The sequence below is a fragment of the Coffea arabica genome, chromosome 9e, assembly GCF_036785885.1.
Source record: "Coffea arabica cultivar ET-39 chromosome 9e, Coffea Arabica ET-39 HiFi, whole genome shotgun sequence".
In the NCBI taxonomy this organism is placed as follows: domain Eukaryota; kingdom Viridiplantae; phylum Streptophyta; class Magnoliopsida; order Gentianales; family Rubiaceae; genus Coffea; species Coffea arabica.
Window position 1 is genome coordinate 21,036,496 of NC_092327.1, and position 17,476 is coordinate 21,053,971.

A 17,476-nucleotide genomic window follows, 5' to 3' on the forward strand; every position below is an offset into this window, starting at 1 on the left:
TTACTTGGGGCCTCTCAACTATAAAAGTGCTTTGACTTTAGTTCTTAAACTTTATTTTGGTCACGTACTCCCTGAAGTGTGAAATCCATCTCACTTTAATCCTCAAGCTTCAATTTTGACCACTTTACCCCAAACTATGAAAATTATTCCACTTAAATTCTTAAGTTTTGATCATTACTTGCTTACATTCTGTTAGTTTTGATAATTTCTTGGAATGAATTACATAGTTTTGGAGGTAAAGTGTCCAAAAATTAAATTAAATGATTAAAGTGGGAATACGTCTATAATTTAACAGTCTAAAGTGAAATTCAGCCTTTTCTTTTTGTAGTAAACTTTCCTATTTCAATCAGAAGGTAATTTTTTAACATATGGAATCATTGATATGGCAATTTTCTGCTGCAAATTTGTTTTCAATTAGTTATTTTGATAGAAACAGGTCAAATTTTATTGACGAATCATCAAAGAAATCGGCCACTATGAAAGGTTGAACAAAGTTTGGTGTGTCATGCAGTAGAACATTCTGACGATCCGCTTCTACCTTCAAAGGCATGCCGAGCAAGAGCATGAGCAGTCTTGTTACCATTTCCACTTATCCAACTTAATTCAGAAGAGACTAAGTAATAATAAAGAAGCACGAAAATCATGCAACAAAGCTCCATGAGGTGATAGATATTTTCTGGGGATAGATATCGCTTGAGTATGACATCGCTAGACCTATTTTGAATATGGCTCCACGTAACTTAGCTGATACTGACTTAGTCAACTTGGACTCATTACATATTCGCTACAATTCGCCTAGTTACACTATCTTGAATCGAAAATCAAACAAAAAAACAATTGGGAGACAAAAACTGTAGTAAAAATTTTTTTGAAATTTCTTATATACTATAGTGTGCATATCGCTTGTCTTGCAACCGATGGCAAACCATGCTAGTGATTGCGGTTCTAGCATCACCTTAGAAGATGGGAGATTGGAAATTTAGCTGTGAAGCGAGTAACACCAGTTTCTTGAGTGCAAATGTATCTGGAACCATTGAGTCATGAACACCCGTAAATCTCTTAGACAAACATCCACTAAATTTCCCTCGATAATTACGAGCCAATAATCAGACTCCAACAACTCTCAAACCCCTGAAAACAGCTCCATCAAAGTTGACTTTAATTGAGCCAAATGGTGGGGAAAGCAACAGAAATTAGAGCTGGAATTGGTATTGGTCGCTTTAGTCGCCTATTGTGTGTGGATACACTGATTGTAGTTATATGTGGCTAATGATAGTTTACACCACCACAAGGTTACTAAATTCACCGGTTTCGATTGAACTTGAGAGAAATGTTGGATTGGCTGGGCCACTTATGGTATCCCTGATCCTATTGCATCTGCTAATTGGTATGGAACTTTAAGTGGGTGTGGAGTGGGCCTTTTGGACTTTTTGTTTAGTGCTGGGTTTGCTGGCAGCGTGATCCCCATTTTCGATGGAGCAATGTGGCAGTGGGGGCTGGGTATTTAATTGCAAAGATACTTTATCTCACTTTCTTTCTGTATCACTTCTTTTCTCAATATTCATTAAATTATTATATATAACCACTGGGCCAATGGCTCGGTGGCCACCAGAGAGGGACTTAAGTCAGCGTTGTGCCATAGCACTCCCTTGGTCTAGTTGGATCTGTATACCCACTAGCCCCTACAACAGCCTCCTTAGGCTCCCCTTCCCCCTAGATTAGGATAGAGTAGGTTATACAAATATATCGTTGCTGACAAAAAAAAAAAATTATTATATATCCTTTGTAAACATTCTATATTAAATCACTATATATCCTTCATAAACATAATATTTAATTCTTTTTCTTGTTCATTTAACACTATTAACACTAACAGAGCAGAATATAGAAGATCATAGACTAAAAAAAATACAAGTTAACTAGAAAATTATAAAAATAACAGAAAATTCATTAAAAACCCATTTTCAGTTAAATTTTAATTTTCTTGTTTATGATCTTTTATATTCTACTCTATTAGTAGTGTTAGAACTTAAAAAGGTATGAAAAAGAATTAACATAGGATGTTTATGAAGGATATATGACGATTTAATAGATGTTGGAAAAAAGAAATGATACAAAAAGTGGGATAGAAGATCATGTGTGATATTTTATTGGACACGTGTAGTCTCATACAAGTTGGCCACCGGTAAAATCTCTCTTTGAGTTGTAAAAAAAGATTTCAAACCTCACGCCCTCCAGTTACAAAAATTCAAAGAGTGTGTCATAGTACCCCTTTAATCTAATTGCATCTGTCTTCCCTTTAACCCCTTATGTCACTTAGTTCAATTCTCCCTCCTTTGTAGAATAGGATAGTATAGATGTTGTGGATTGACCAAAAAAATAAAAAATGTAGTCTAGCAGTTCTTTTGTGCCCTTGGTCTCTCATTTGAGATGCTGGGTTTTGCAGTCATATGGCAGTGTTTCTTCCTCTTGGCATTGATAGGATTAAAATCAAATTTGGTGTATAACTAATGTTTTGGTGTTTATAGCTTTGTTGTTAGCTGTTGCATCTTCTTTTGGTATGGTTCATAAGTTTTTTTCAGTCTGAATTATTTTCTAAGATAATTAAAGGTCTAATTTGATTTATGTGCTTTTATCATGAAATAAGGATATTAGGAGCTCCAAATGGCTGGGAATTGAACATTTGGAACTATATGCGCTATATTGCAAATTGAGGAAACAAGAATATTCACAATCTGCAAAGAAAAAGGTATGGGCTGAAATTTGTATAATTAATGAGTTAACTAATTTCTGATTTTGATTTTTCTATTCATATATTTCAAATTTCTGAGCACAACATGGATTCTACCTGCATCTCATAGAATTTTAAGCGGAAAGTTTTCGTTTGGTGAAAGCATGATGTACGTTGAGAATTACGAGTGCATTACTTTACTTAGAAAAAGATGGACTTTTGGGTCTGAATACGTTACAATTGGAAAATGTATAGGCAAGTTGAATCCTTTTGGAGGTAGCATGCTTCATCCTGATTTGTTTTTGTATTACTAGAAAAAATAAAAATAAAGTTTCATGCTTGCAAGAAGTTATCCTGTTCCACCTAAAGATAATCCAATCAGCATCGAACATTGTAGACAAACAACGTGGGATATAATGCTTAAGCTCTTGAACAAAGATCTCTTGGAAGGAGTTCCCAGTTGTTCAGTCTCTTGATTTACATGGCATGTTTGGGATAATATTATTAGTCAAATTCGACAAAAAAAAAAAAAGAAGGTTGTTTTGTTGGAAGTTTTGATATGGACTTCTATTTGAAATATTTCTGCTTTGTTCAAAATTTTTTTTTTGATAAGCGAATCCGCAACTGCTATCAAGTGCGCACTAGATAAATCCTGCCCCATGCAATAACTCACTAACTATACGGAGGGTAAGACGCACTAGTTTTCATGTTACTCTCTGCTATGCTTTCTTTCTTTCTTTCTTGTCTGAAATTCACGTTGTCTCTCTTTTACAAGTTTGGAATAAATTAAGTAAACTCCATAGTCTAATTGTGAACAGGACCTTAACATTTCTCGATTGCTGTTTTCAAGGATCACTGCTAGACTACTTGTATAGCTTAAAAGTTTTTGTTGATGACTGCTACATTTTAGAACTTGCTTGACACCTTAAATATGTAAAACTAGTTGATTATAGTGGTTAGTTGTTACAAAACTCCCTCCAATGGTGAATTTTACTATTATGTTAAAAGTTCCGTTTGGGATACAAAGATGTTTGGCATCAATGTCGGAGCCAAGGGAACTGAGGGGGCTCCTAAGTTTTAAAAATTTTAATTCATAGTATGTAAATATATATATATAAAACAAAGTTGTCCCCCCAATTTTTTATAATTTTAATTTATATTATGAAAGTTTATATATATATATATATATATATTAGCCACCTTTGAATTAAATTTTTTTCTCAGAAAAAGTTATTCATTTTTTATTATGCTAATTATTTAACTTTCAAAAATTAAACATATAACGGATGATCCATAGTAAATTGACCCAATTCATAATTATTAATGAGATAAAATAAAAATAATTATTTATTGGCCCACAGACAAATATACAGTTTAGCCCAATTGATTAGACTTGTTCTCACTCTTTCTGTATCAATTGCAATTAAAGAATGGGCATTTTCAATTATGAAGATAATTAAGACGAAGCTCCAAAACAAGTTGGAAGATAATTTCTTAAATGATTGCTTTAACTGTGTACATAGAAAGGGAAGTTGTTAGAAAATTTAGCATTGATTCAATCATAGATGAATTTAGTTCTATAAAAGAACATAAACCTCAATTTACTTTTAAGAAAAGAGATTGAAATTTCAAGATATGTTAATATAACTTTTATCTTTTTAAAATTGAAAATGGTTATATTTATATTGCATAGTTATATTTTTTTCTTCATAGATGACATATTGGAGCATCTTCTCATGATGTGCAACTTGAGTGGTCTATGATGTTATAAGATATTTAATCAAAGATTATTTCTTGTCTTAATTTTCATTATACTATGCTACATATTTATGAAATAGACATACCTTTATAATTAAAGTTAATATTTGATATTTTTAGATATCATATATTTAAATAGATGGAAATTATCTTGAACATAACATATTAAGATAGTTTTGTTAGGAAAAATTTTGCGCCCCCCCTCCCCCAACCAAAAGGAAAAAATCCCGGCTTCATCACTGTTTGGTATTGTTGGGGGTCTTCCTCAACGCGCTGACATATTTTTGTTGAGAAAATCCATACTTTTGAAGTTAAGATCTAGTACATAGTCCTTTAATTTTTTTTCTTGATTTTATCTCATAAATTGTGAAGCCTTGATTTGTGCGTGTGTTTATAGAGTACAGAGATGCAACAATAATATTGGTTTAGGCAGGGACGGAGCCAGAAATTTATTTTTGGGGGGGCTGAAGTGTATTAAAAAAATTTTTTTGTGACGAAATAAATATATTTAATAAGTAAAATTTAGAATCAATAATTATAAAAATAATAAAAACATATAATTATACATACCCAAAAATTTGTTATTGATTAACACTTGAAGTATTGGTAGTTGTTGCACTCGAATAACGAAGAGGAGGCAATTGCATTCTGCGAGTCTTCATCCGTTGAAAACGCTGCAATATTTGCTCATTTTCAATTGTTGCAAAAATATCCTTCTCGATGTATACAACCAGACAGTCATTCAACTTGCGTGTTGTATTACAATGGATCAAGAAAAGTACTACTCATTCAACCGTCGCCACAAACAATTGCTTGTTCATTTGTTCCTTCAGATTTTATTTTTAGCACGTTACCATCAAGTCCAAGAATTCAACTAGAAAATATTTGGGCCTGCAAGTGAAGCTGGTGGATCAATAATAATATGTATATTGCACAAACCCAATGGAAAAGCTACAAGAAGCAAAGTCAAAAGTTGCTACGAAGCTAAGACCCATCATGCCCAAATTGATTCCTGCTGCTTCTGCTAAGATCCGGGTCGTGCCCCGTGACATAAGTTTTTGCGTTAGAAGATCGTAACAGAGAAGGATATCTTTTTTGTCTCGTTCACAAGGCGAAATGGTTAAAAATCTAGGAGTGTGCAGCAAAAGATTCTTCTGACGGGTTTGCGCAACATATAGAGCCTATCCAATCCAAAACCATCCGCTGATTTTTGAAGGAGGTTTACAGAGAGCAAAGCTGGCCTGGGGCTCCATTCTAAATTAATGGGGCCCGGCGGCCTTCAATGCTGTAACTAATTGTTTAGAGTTCAATGTTGATGGTCCAGAGGTACAGCGCTCTCTCTGGGACTGGGACTGGGACTGGGACTGGGAGATCGAGGGTTACCAATCCAGAGGCTTCTTCAAAATGAAACTGGACTTCCTCTGTGTCATCTGTGATTCTTTTGGGTCTGACTGATGAATAGGCTCCAAAAGTACCACATCCCCGTGCTTTGACGCATATGTTCTTTCCATAACCCACTTCTTTGACCGCTCCACCTGAATTGAACATCCTGATGAGGCCTATAGGAGCGAATCGAGAACCATTTGATGTTTCCTTGACAGGAACAACCGTGAAAACCTCGTACTCCCGTGCCATCAGTGTAATTGGCAGAGCAGCATTGCTTGGAAGGTAGACTAGATGTAGGGGTTTTTCCGGCGGCTTGGGGGGGGCTTAAGCCCCCACCAGCCTCCCCTTAAATCCGTGGCTGGGTTTAGGATTAAGAATGTATGTAGCTTAGTTTTGATATATGATAATACTTCTTAGCTTTAGTTGTTGATTTTTAACTGTCACTCTTTCACTTTCAGACAAAATATGGATGTTCTTTGTTAGTTTAAGGTTAATTCAGAAACTATGGCTATCATGTTGAACTATGTTACTCTTTCGCTTCCAGACAGATAATGAATCTGCAGTTATCAAGTTGAGGCCATCGGGAGATCAACTGGTGACTTTTCTCTGTGTTCTTCATATTGGCATGCTGGAAGATGGATTTTATCATTTTTTTTTTTTCATTTAGGGTATCCCAACTTTTCGGCTAAACTAATCCCCTATGACTGCGTAGAGTCTTGCTTCAAGGATACACAACCAGGTAGCACACGGAGTCAATCATGGGACCTGTTGGTAAATACCAAATTACGGAACCATTTGGACTACCCGTGGGGCTTGGATTTTATCGTATTTGGATTTCTGGATCTTTGTTGAATGTTTTACTCTAACAAAGAACAGACCGACAGCTTATCATGTGAGTCACGTCAGGGTACAAGAATTGGAACCTGAGATGAAGAAGGCATTGGTGTTGTGTGTTTTACCTCTACTTTTTGCACTTGGGAAATGTTCATTTTCCTTCTAAATTGCTTTTTACTCTTTGATGTTAATGCTGGAGAGAGAGCCTCAACATCTATTTCGATTTTAATGAATAAATTGACTGACTATTAGAGGCAGTCGGGATTTGGTTTGTCTATCTTCTTGGGGCTAATATTTTGACGTGCAGATCAAAGCACTATACTACTGTTTTATTTTCTTAGAAGCATGAGCATGTGCCATTGAGTTATTGGATTAAATGTTTGTTTTGCAAAAATTCTGCTTATTGTGTATGTCATCATCAATCAATCAATCAGTAGAATTGTGCCTCAACTTCTGAATGTTTATTGAATATTTGTTTGCATTAGCATTTGCTATTCCCAAAAAATGTAGGATGTGACAGCCCTACCTTCCATTAGGGCGTACCCCAAAGGTTAGCGGATTGTCTGCTTAACTCTCGTCAGGACTACTGAGCCAAAATTCACATTTACCACACTAAAATGCGCAATTTAATTTCGAATAATCAATCCATACTATATACAATAGAGTCTCTAATGATTCAACTTAAAGTACAAGTCAGAATATCCAAACTTATACAAATACATGTGAAGTTTACTAATACAGAGGAGTTTAAACAAAAACAAACTATAACTAGCTCAACTCTTTCCCCAAAATTCACGCTCCCAAAATTTCGCCCCCTATGAGGAAAACAAAGGTAACAGGATGAGCTTTCGCCCAATGAGACACCAAAAGGTCATGCAGTCAAGAATCACATAATTACAATTTTAATCGATCAAATATAAGCATCAAATAAAGATATAAGTAAACACCACAATTTAAGCAGAATAGTTCAAGTAAAAGGATACAGATAGCTCTAAAGGGCCAATTTTTCCGTTGCATTACTTGATCCAAACCCGTTGACCCTCCGTCAACGTTTAAAGAAGCAAAACCATGACCGTAGATCCCCACTTTACACCAATTTCCGTCCACCAAACATATCCCTTACCGGACTCGAACACCAAACAGGAATAGTGGTAGTAATACTAGAGTATACCAAATATCAGAAATATTCAGTGAATCAGTAACAGTTTCCTCATGGTTCGTCATTCTACCTCGACCAATTCTTTATTGGTTCGATTCGATTGACTAAAAATGAGGTTTGAGCTCAAATTTCATAGTAAGGTCGTTAGATATTAGCCTCCAAACGACATCAACTCATGCACAAGTAACAGATCCAAATTGCATAGTTAACCAGTCAAATAGTCAAGGGAAACGTGTGTGATAAAGTATAGGGGAGTGCAAAATCGAAAAATTCCGATTTATCGACCGTCGAATTGAATTCGAAATTTCGAATTCGGTAATTCGGAATGGAAATCGGAATATCTGATTTCAAATTGGTCGAATTCAGTAATGAGATTTTTCAAATCAGAAATTCTGATTTCGAATTCCCAATTCGAAATCGAAATCGGAATCGGAATTCCTATTTCGATTTCAAATATGTTTTTCATATATATATAATATAATATTTATATTATAATAATAATTTTTATATTTAGTAATGAGATTTTTCAAATCAGAAATTCTGATTTCGAATTCCCAATTCGAAATCGAAATCGGAATCGAAATTCCTATTTCGATTTCAAATCTGTTTTTCATATATATATATAATATAATATTTATATTATAATAATAATTTTTATATTCATGAATTCGGTGAAATTGAAATTCTTATTTCGATTTCAAATTCGTTTTCACACATAGATATAATATTTTTATATATATGTAATATAATATTTATATAATAATAATAATAATTTTTATATTCATGAATTCGATGAAATCGGAATTTACCGAATTCGGAATTGAATTCGGAACGAATTCGAATTCGGAATTGGTGAATTCGAAATTGAATTTGGTCGAAAATTCTGATACCAAAATTCTGAAAAATTCCGATTTCAAAGTTCCGAACTACCGATTTCGATTTCGATTCACACCCCTAATAAAGTACACCCTCGTCCCATCCAGGATGAACTAAAGTCACAGTCATTCAAGTCATAAACTTCAAGCACAAGGAAATTGGTTAAGCAACAAGTCATGCGAGTGGTACACTCACCAGTTCAAGCAAAAATAACGTCAACAGTTTCCTTTCGGATTATATCCTTGATCACCGACAAACCCTAAGAACAACCAAGATAAAATATTACGGTTCAACCATCCAAAGTTTAGGTGAATCAAAGAAAATCCAAGTAACTACCAGTGCAAATATGCAAATATGATTTTGGAGTGAAAAGAAAACATTTGGACCTAAGAACATGAATAACCGAAGAGTCCTTCATTTCAATTCAAAGCTGGAATTTCCGACAACAAAATAGCTAAAAAGACAACCAACCTCGAGGTTAAAGTGAAACAAATGCAACTAGAAAGCATACTAGAAGGAACCATCACTTTTCGTCTTACTTTTCACATAATTTTATCAAAATTTCAGCTTATATGCTACCATCAAGGTGCACATAAGAAATCACATGTAACCTAAGTCCAAACCAACCCAAAATCGTCCCTCTTATCTCACTTATTTCACAAGAGAGGAAGTAGTATAAATTTCAGCAGCACTTCCCCTTGTTTTCTTTACTTTTCCATCCAAACTCAACACCAAATTTCATCTCAATTCAACCTCAATCACAACCATAAGTCATAAGCTATCTAATACACTTGATTAAGGCCACAAAACCATCCCCAAATGGCTAATTCATAGCTCAAATATCAACCACAATAAAGCTGAATTTTGGAAACCCTAAGCTGAAATTTCAACTACAAGCTGAAATTTTCCTTAACCAAGCCAAACTAACATATAAAAGCTAGATAAATCACATGACAAAACTATCAAATCATGACCTAGCTCAAGCATCATATAAGGGCTGAAGTTTCACCATAAAAGCTGGATTTTTCAAATCACTACTTCAAACCATGAATTTTCTCATGAAAACTACCAAAATTCAACTCTAAAACCACTAGTATGCAAGTATTAGAAGTGAAAAGGTTTCTTGCCATAGTTACCTTGAAATCCCAAGAAAAATGGAAACCAAGTGCTTCTTCCCCAAAAATCTCTCCACTAAAGCCTTTAATCTTCCTTAGATATCACCTTTTATGGAGTAGTTTGCAAGATTGTTGGTTAAAACTCAAGATTCAAGTAAGAAATTGAGGTTAAAGATGAAGTTTTCCTTTCCTTTTTTTCCCTCGAGAGAGTCGGCCAAGCTTGGAAGAAAATGGAAGGAATTTTGGTCAAATTTGGTTTTATTAAAGGATAATAAAGGTTGTAGTCAAAGTCACATCTCCAAGGGTTACGCGACACTTGGCTCACTAAGGTTAATCCTCATCTTTTTTTTTGTCTTCCAAAGGCTAAACTATCTAGATAACTTCTAATTATCCCTTAGCACCTTATAAAATAATATTCCTTTATGCAAAACTTCTCATTTTCTTATCACACTTACCGCATTAGAGGGTCCCACTTCCATAATGCATTTCGAACTTAACATGAACTAACTTATACAAGAAAAATGATTTAAAAACTTGTCTCACTTATAAAAATATCTAGGAAATTAAGGTAATAAAGTAAAGTAAAGAAGATGTATTCGAAGAAATAAAATAAAATAATATAAAATAAGAAAATTTTTCGGATCCTCACAAAAGGCATGTTGATCTTAGATTTACATAGATTTGCTTATATTAGACTAGCACATTCTACTTGAATGTAAGGGAGTAATACTCCTTTATTGCTTTTGACATGTTCTAGAGGTTAGGTTAATGCCCTCTCTACTTTTTATTTGTTTTTGTATTATTAATGAAATTTGGGACTGACATCTCCGTCCTGTGTATAGGGTTTGAAACAAAAATGATAATTGACTTCTCCTTTAATTTTTCAGAACCTAAGAGTCATAGCGAAGCAAATGGGAAAGGCCAAAGTTACACATTAAACTGGTTAAATAGCACAAGGTGCTTACTCTCTTTCCCTTAAATATCACAAATCACTCATTAAACAAGATATAATTCAATTATGTTTACTATTTAATGGTGCAATGGCAAAAGGAAAAGGAACATCATCAAAAGACAATTCATGATCTTTAATTGGAAATAGCACAGCTAAGAGAAGCTCAACAAAATGCTTGTAAAAATAAGAGATCATGAAAAGAAATATGAGGAAATGTTGGATCATATTAAAGAATATTTCGTTTTGCATAATTCTTATAAATTTATTTATACTTATAATGTATTTTTTAATCATAATATTTGCATGTAACTTTGTTTAATAAATTGAACACTTAAAATTATCCATTATTTGATATATAATAAGAATTTTAGTAAAAATTCAAAATAAATTACCATATTTGCAAATGGAGATTATATAATAACTTGAAAAGACAACATGGAGTAAATGTATTAACTAATATGGAGGCTAAATCAAATACTAATTGTGTACAAGTTAATTTTAAATTCATTGACTGGTTGCGAGATTAAATTAACAATTCATACATTCCTCTTTTTCTTGTCCTTTTTTCAAAATATACTTTGGCCACCACGTGCCTTTTTAAAAAAATAGATAAATAAATTTTCTATCGCTTAGCAACTTTTCTTTTATTTCAAAGGGCCGCCACATATTTTATACGTGGTGGGCTCTTTTTAACCGAGTATTTTTTATTACTAATATTCTAAGAAATTCCCCTACTATTGCTGTTCCCATCTTCCTAATTCTCCCAGGATTCTTGGCTTTTCTAATAAATATTGACCCATGTATATTTTTAATTGGTTGCTTAAACAGGTAAGTAGCTGGGAGTATAATATGCCGTAGAGCTTGGAAGAAACTCTAGATAAATAGTTGGAGTCCAACATGCTACGACAACTAATTTATGGACAATTAGTGAATTGTGATTAGGGATGCTATCAAGCCGAGTCGAGCTCAAGTATCCCCAAACTCGAGCTTGAACTCGGCTCATGTATATACTCGAGCTCGAGCGAGTAGCTGGGGAGAGAGCTCGAGCTCAACTCGGTGATACTCTTTTGGAGCTTGAGCTCAAATCTATAAGGCTGAAGTTTTGCCAAGCCTTATTGAGCTTGAGTACTCGAGCTCGAAAAACAGTTCCTGCAAGCTCAATCTGATTCCTGCTACTTCAGTTTTCAGTTTCCAATTTCCAGAATCCAGCTTCCAGTTTCAGCAATGAATCAGTTCAAAGTTCAAATGCAATCCAATGCAACAGCCTCAATTTATGCATCAACTAGTTCAACACTTGGAATTACCATTCATAATCATGCTCATATCGAAAAATAGCCCCAAGCAAATGATTGTTAATCAGTCCAGCAGTTCAGCATCATACAATATAGAACAAATATACAATAAAAAGCCATGATCCAGAAACAAATGCATCCACACCAAGCCGCCATGGTCCAAAATCCAGATTCCAAAAAGAAGTAAACGACAACATAACAAATAAGTAAAAACACATGCATCCAGATTCAAATCCAAAAACTCAAAAGCCATGATCCAGGATTCCACATTCCAGAAACATCAATATACACAAATAAACCTGTTCTCAAGTGTCAACTTAATCATCAATTCATCAATGGTCAACAAAGAAGAAGAAACATCAGTTCAGTAGGTGTTCTTTTCAACTTATGAACAAATCCTTTGGCATTATAAGTTTATAACACAACCTAAAGCCAAAATAAGAACAATAAAATAAAATTTCACAAAGAAGATTAAAGTGGACCTGATTCTATGTCGTTTCGAAGTTCATACTTTTGGCAGCTCATATTCTTTGACAGTTGTTGTTTCCTGCATTAATGAAAAGAAAGTGCAAACTTCTGTTAGTTCACTACAAAATAAAGATACAAACTAGTAACTACTAATTTATGGAGAAATAATACAAGTATAAAGGAGCAACTCACTTTCACTTTCTTTTTGACTCCGTGTAAATTTCTACACCAGTCACCCGCACACATTAACATCTGAACTATCTCAAGATCAAGTGAAGCTCAGTAGGAATCAATCACCCTAGTCCCAGAATTGAAGGTGGCCTCAAATGCTACAGTAGTGATAGGAATGACCAATATATCAGAGGCCATCTGAGATAATGCCAAGTATGCAATCCGGTTGACCCTCCACCAATCCAAGCAGTCGAAATCCATTGGATTTCCACCAAGTGGCTGCCGAGGCTTATCCAGATAATCTAGCAATTCGGAGGCTTATCCAGATATTGGTCTCAATATCGACACAATACTCATCTAAATCATCCCAATAAGAATCTCCCCATGGCCAAAGTGGACCCTGGCTAGAAGATGAAGCAACTGATCCACTACTTGCTGTAGCACTTGCAATGGCAGCCATTTCACGATACTCTTCAAAAAGGTCAAAGATGGCTTTCTGGACTTTCTTAATTTTCTCTTGTGCTTCATAAGCCGGGTACATCTTGGGGAAGGCAAACTCCATTGATCACATTCTCTGCATGGGATCCAAGATAGCAGCAATGGACATCAACAGATTGCATTCAATCAAGTATTTATCAAACTTGAGCTTCATTCTTGCAATCATTCCCCGGATGAAATCTTCATCATTTATTCATGCATCCAACAATTTCTTCGCCTTCAGAAATTCCGCCAAGAACAAGTTGCTGGTTGGATATTCACTCCCTGAAATTATGTGTGTGGCTGTCCAAAACTTCTCCAAAATGCAGCACACCTTTTCAACTTTCTCCCAATCTTCAGAAGATGGACACAACTCATAGAGGGGACTGGCAATTGGCCTCCACCCAATAGCTTCTTTGTTCTACCAAAGTCATCATTCAGAAGGCGAATGGGCACATCATTATTTGAGGCATTGTCCACTAAAATTGTGTGAATCTTTTGCCCAATACCCCACTCATTTGCACACTTGAAGACTGCAGCCGAGATCTCAACTCCATGTCTAGGTGGTGGGATGTGAACCAAATCTAATACCCGCTTCTGAAGTTTCTAATGGGCATCAATCCAATGGCCCGTCACAACTATGTATTCAATCTTCTGGTTTTTTTATTTCCACATATCAGTTGTCAGGCTTGCTTTCTGCACATGTTCTTCAATTTCTTCTTTTCCAGTTCATACACTTGTGTATGATCATTTTAGCTGTCCCCCGAGAGATCTTTTAGCACTCCGGAAAGCCATGTTTCATCATGAGGTTGAATACCTCTTCCTCCAAGATTGTGAAGGGATGCTCGTGCATCAAGATCCAGTGTGCAGCAGCCTCCCTCATTGTTTTCTATATCAAAGTTGCCCGTGTGCAATGCTGGTACAGTTGGAAAATGGTCATCCGCCCACTGAAAGTTGAGTTTTGTTTGCTGCTCGGCCTTTCTAATCTTGGTTTTTCTAACCAGACAATTATCTCGATGCCTCACATACTGCTGGTTTGCTTAGTTTTACCCCAAGATAGCTTTTTCCCACAATGTTTACAAATGGCAAAATGCTAGCCATTTTTATCAAATGCATCGAAGTCTTCTCATGCCTCCGAGGTTTTATTCTTTTTAGGCACCTGAAATTGACCACCACCTTCATTTTCCTCTCCTTGTTGAATAGTCGTGTCCCTGGTTGGCACTTGTTCTGTTCCCTCAGTCACAGGACCACCGCCACTTTCTAGAGGGCAAGCATCATTTCCTGTGTTGTCACAGCTCACAAATATTGGGCTGCCCGACAATAGTGGAGTGGATGAATCACTGGCAAACACACATGGCATGGAAGAAACCTCAGGTTGACTAGTAGACATGCCTTTAATTAAAAAAAAAATTCAGGTTATGGACGACTGATCATTTGTTAACAATCAGTCTTTAGAAAATGGTAAGATACAACAAGCCAAGAATGACTAAAAAGAAAGCCACGTCAGGAGACAATTAGACAAGTATGCTTTGGTGATCTATACCCACAATAATCATTTCCAAGCTAAACCAGATTTCTTAGGTCTCAAAGTGACCAGTAAGGATGTAAAGTGACAGGCTAAACCAGATTTCCATACTTTGAACAACCTCTATAAAGATCTTAGTTCTCAAAGTGACCAGTAAGGATGTAAAGTGACAAGTTAAACCAGCTTTCCAAGCCAGATATGCTTGATTTCATTAAAAGGTTAATTTTGCAGGGAAAAAAAGCTAACATATCCAAATCTGCCAGGTAATGCATATCTGATTGTGGAATTGCATGAGCGGTAGTACAGTACACAACAAAAAAAGATCAGAATTTATTCTATTTGCTTCCCACAATAGTGAAATAACTGCTTTACAATAAGATAAATTTAGTGACATGGAAATCTAATCCATTTTAGGCTACAAAAGATTAGACAAATCTAATCCATTAAACACATCATCCGTGACATGGAAAGCATATTCAGGTAGGATCCTACCATGCTACCCAGTTTTTGTCAACTTGGGTTGTTGGCAGGAACTATCCATCCAAGAAATTAAGCTACATCTGGGACAACACAATCAAGCCCAGCAACTACTAGGACAGAAAAATCATGCCCAACTTTACATAGAATTCAATTCGCAAAGAAATCAAACAAAAGTGATTGCAAACTTAATTACCAGGATACGATGATATCTTCCAAAGGCTCCATTTTGATACAAAATTAAGCCCCAAATTCAATGACTAAAAAACCATAAGAGGTTTTAGAGTCTAGATTAAAGATATGCAACCATAGAAACAATCAAAACTTACCAAAAGACAAGTAAAACAGTGCAGATCCAAAAAAAAAACAAAATCTACAAGCAAAAATCTTAATGCACTGTCATTATGAACTTCAACCAATTCCAGCAAATAACCTCCTGATAAGGTAATTAATCCTGTTCCCTTTTAAAGTCAAGAACTTAAATTAGAGGGCAAAACTCAAGATTACCAATTCAGTATTATAGGTAACAAAGCACAATCTGAAGCACAACATCACTTCTAGCTACTGGTGTTATCTGGAAATGAAAAATAGCAGAGCTTATGGCTTACCTACTTTTCCCACTGCTGCGCCGACAACCGAGTCATTTGTAGTAGGAATTGACGAATTCCACAGTCCAACTCCAGCTGCCGAAGATTGAGGAAGGTGCTCCCACAGTCCTCCTCTTCAAGAATAGAGCCTGTTCAATTGGAGCCCCAAATTGAGGTTATGGTTCCGGGATTCACAATTACAACCAACTTAAAAAGGAAAATTAAACAAATAATGCATGAAGCCAAGAAGATTATGTATTACATAATACATACCTCAATTTGCCCAGAAGATTAATTGCAATATGAAGGTTAGCAGCGATCCTCCAACTTCGAATCCTAGCTGCTTAATTTCACTTCGCGACCCTATTAACACTAATACAGTATGCTATGATGCTCCAGCAGGTTCACGAAGAAGTTGATTACTGAAGGCTTAAGCAAAATGGACTTGGTGTTGGTACTTGAGCAGTTGAGCTGCGGCCTTCGAACTCCGAACGAACGAGGAAGAGAAGAAATTAGAAATGGAGAACTGGAAATGAAGCGAAGCTCATTTGATTTGTTTAAGTTTAATCAAGGTCTTGCGAAATTACTTATTCACGCTTCAATAATTTTATAAGTATACATTTTAAGATTGTAAATGTTGTAACTCGTAAGCCTAATACAGTAATTTAATAATTATAATATATTAATTAAATAAATTGGCTCTCAAGCTCAAACTGTTAGTCAAGTTTCAATCTAGAATGCTCAGAGTTTAACTTGTCAGTTCAGTCTCAAGTCAAGCTGCTTGATTCACCTCCAACTTTAACTATAACAGAGTAGCAGCATTTTTTTGATAGATTCCTTCTTTGTATGGTATATCTAACTATAACCATGGCAAATTTGTATGATGGCATATGAGCATTGGTATATATTCAGCCACTAGCGAGCAGTAGAAGAAGCAACATTCTCAACCAAAGAAAAAGAAAAAGAAAAAAAAAAGGGCAGCAATGACACATCTGATTATTGGTATATATTTAGCCACTAGCAAGCAACAGAAGAAGCAACATTCACAACCAAAGAAAAAGAAATAAAAAGCCGCAATCAGCAGAAGAATTTTAATGTCAGCCGTATTAAAGATAAGTATTGGCAGGAGAAGGTACGGTGGTGCATCACTTTTGCTCCCAATTAACATGGTAGCTTTACTGTACTGAGGACTTAGGTGTCTTTTCTCTTGAAGCTAGTTTACTTGATTGCTTTACTATATTGACGACTTATCAGCTTTCTATATGAGATGACAACTAGGTACAAAAGCAAGTTGGTACTCCTAGCAACGAAAGCTTTGTATTATGATCCTAGGTTAAAATTTAAAACCTGTGTAAGGCGTAGGGTGCTCCACTTCTGGTTTATTTTTGGAATTAATCTTATATATATTAATAATGTATATAGTATTGCTATTAGATATTTGACAATTAATCTAAATTTAAATTGAAATTGAAATTTTATATAATTGTCAATCATCCAATTATGATAACGTAGACATATTCAGTATTTTATAGTAATATTTAGTTAAACGATACAATTATCCTTGTAGTGCATGAAAATTACTATAATGTGAGGTTGTATAAGGTTAAGAGAAGGGGAAGTACAAGATGATGTATACTTTGTAAGTAGGAATATGACGTACTGCACTTA

The 17,476-nt window shown here is 35.1% G+C and overlaps 1 long non-coding RNA gene across 4 annotated transcripts; it reads right to left on the reverse strand.

Moving 5' to 3' along the window:
- Positions 1-7,312: 7,312 nt before the first annotated feature.
- Positions 7,313-16,392, reverse strand: LOC113709263 (uncharacterized). Of its 4 annotated transcripts, XR_003452635.2 has the most exons (6): positions 16,082-16,392; positions 15,830-15,957; positions 12,764-14,611; positions 12,586-12,650; positions 8,940-9,003; positions 7,313-7,524 (listed from the first exon to the last, which is right to left on the reverse strand). It is a non-coding gene; the product is annotated as an uncharacterized lncRNA (long non-coding RNA). The 4 variants fall into 4 exon arrangements; XR_003452634.2 differs by lacking the exon at positions 8,940-9,003 and having other exon boundaries at positions 15,834-15,957; XR_003452633.2 differs by lacking the exon at positions 8,940-9,003 and having other exon boundaries at positions 12,764-14,559.
- Between the last annotated feature and the right edge of the window lie 1,084 nt (positions 16,393-17,476).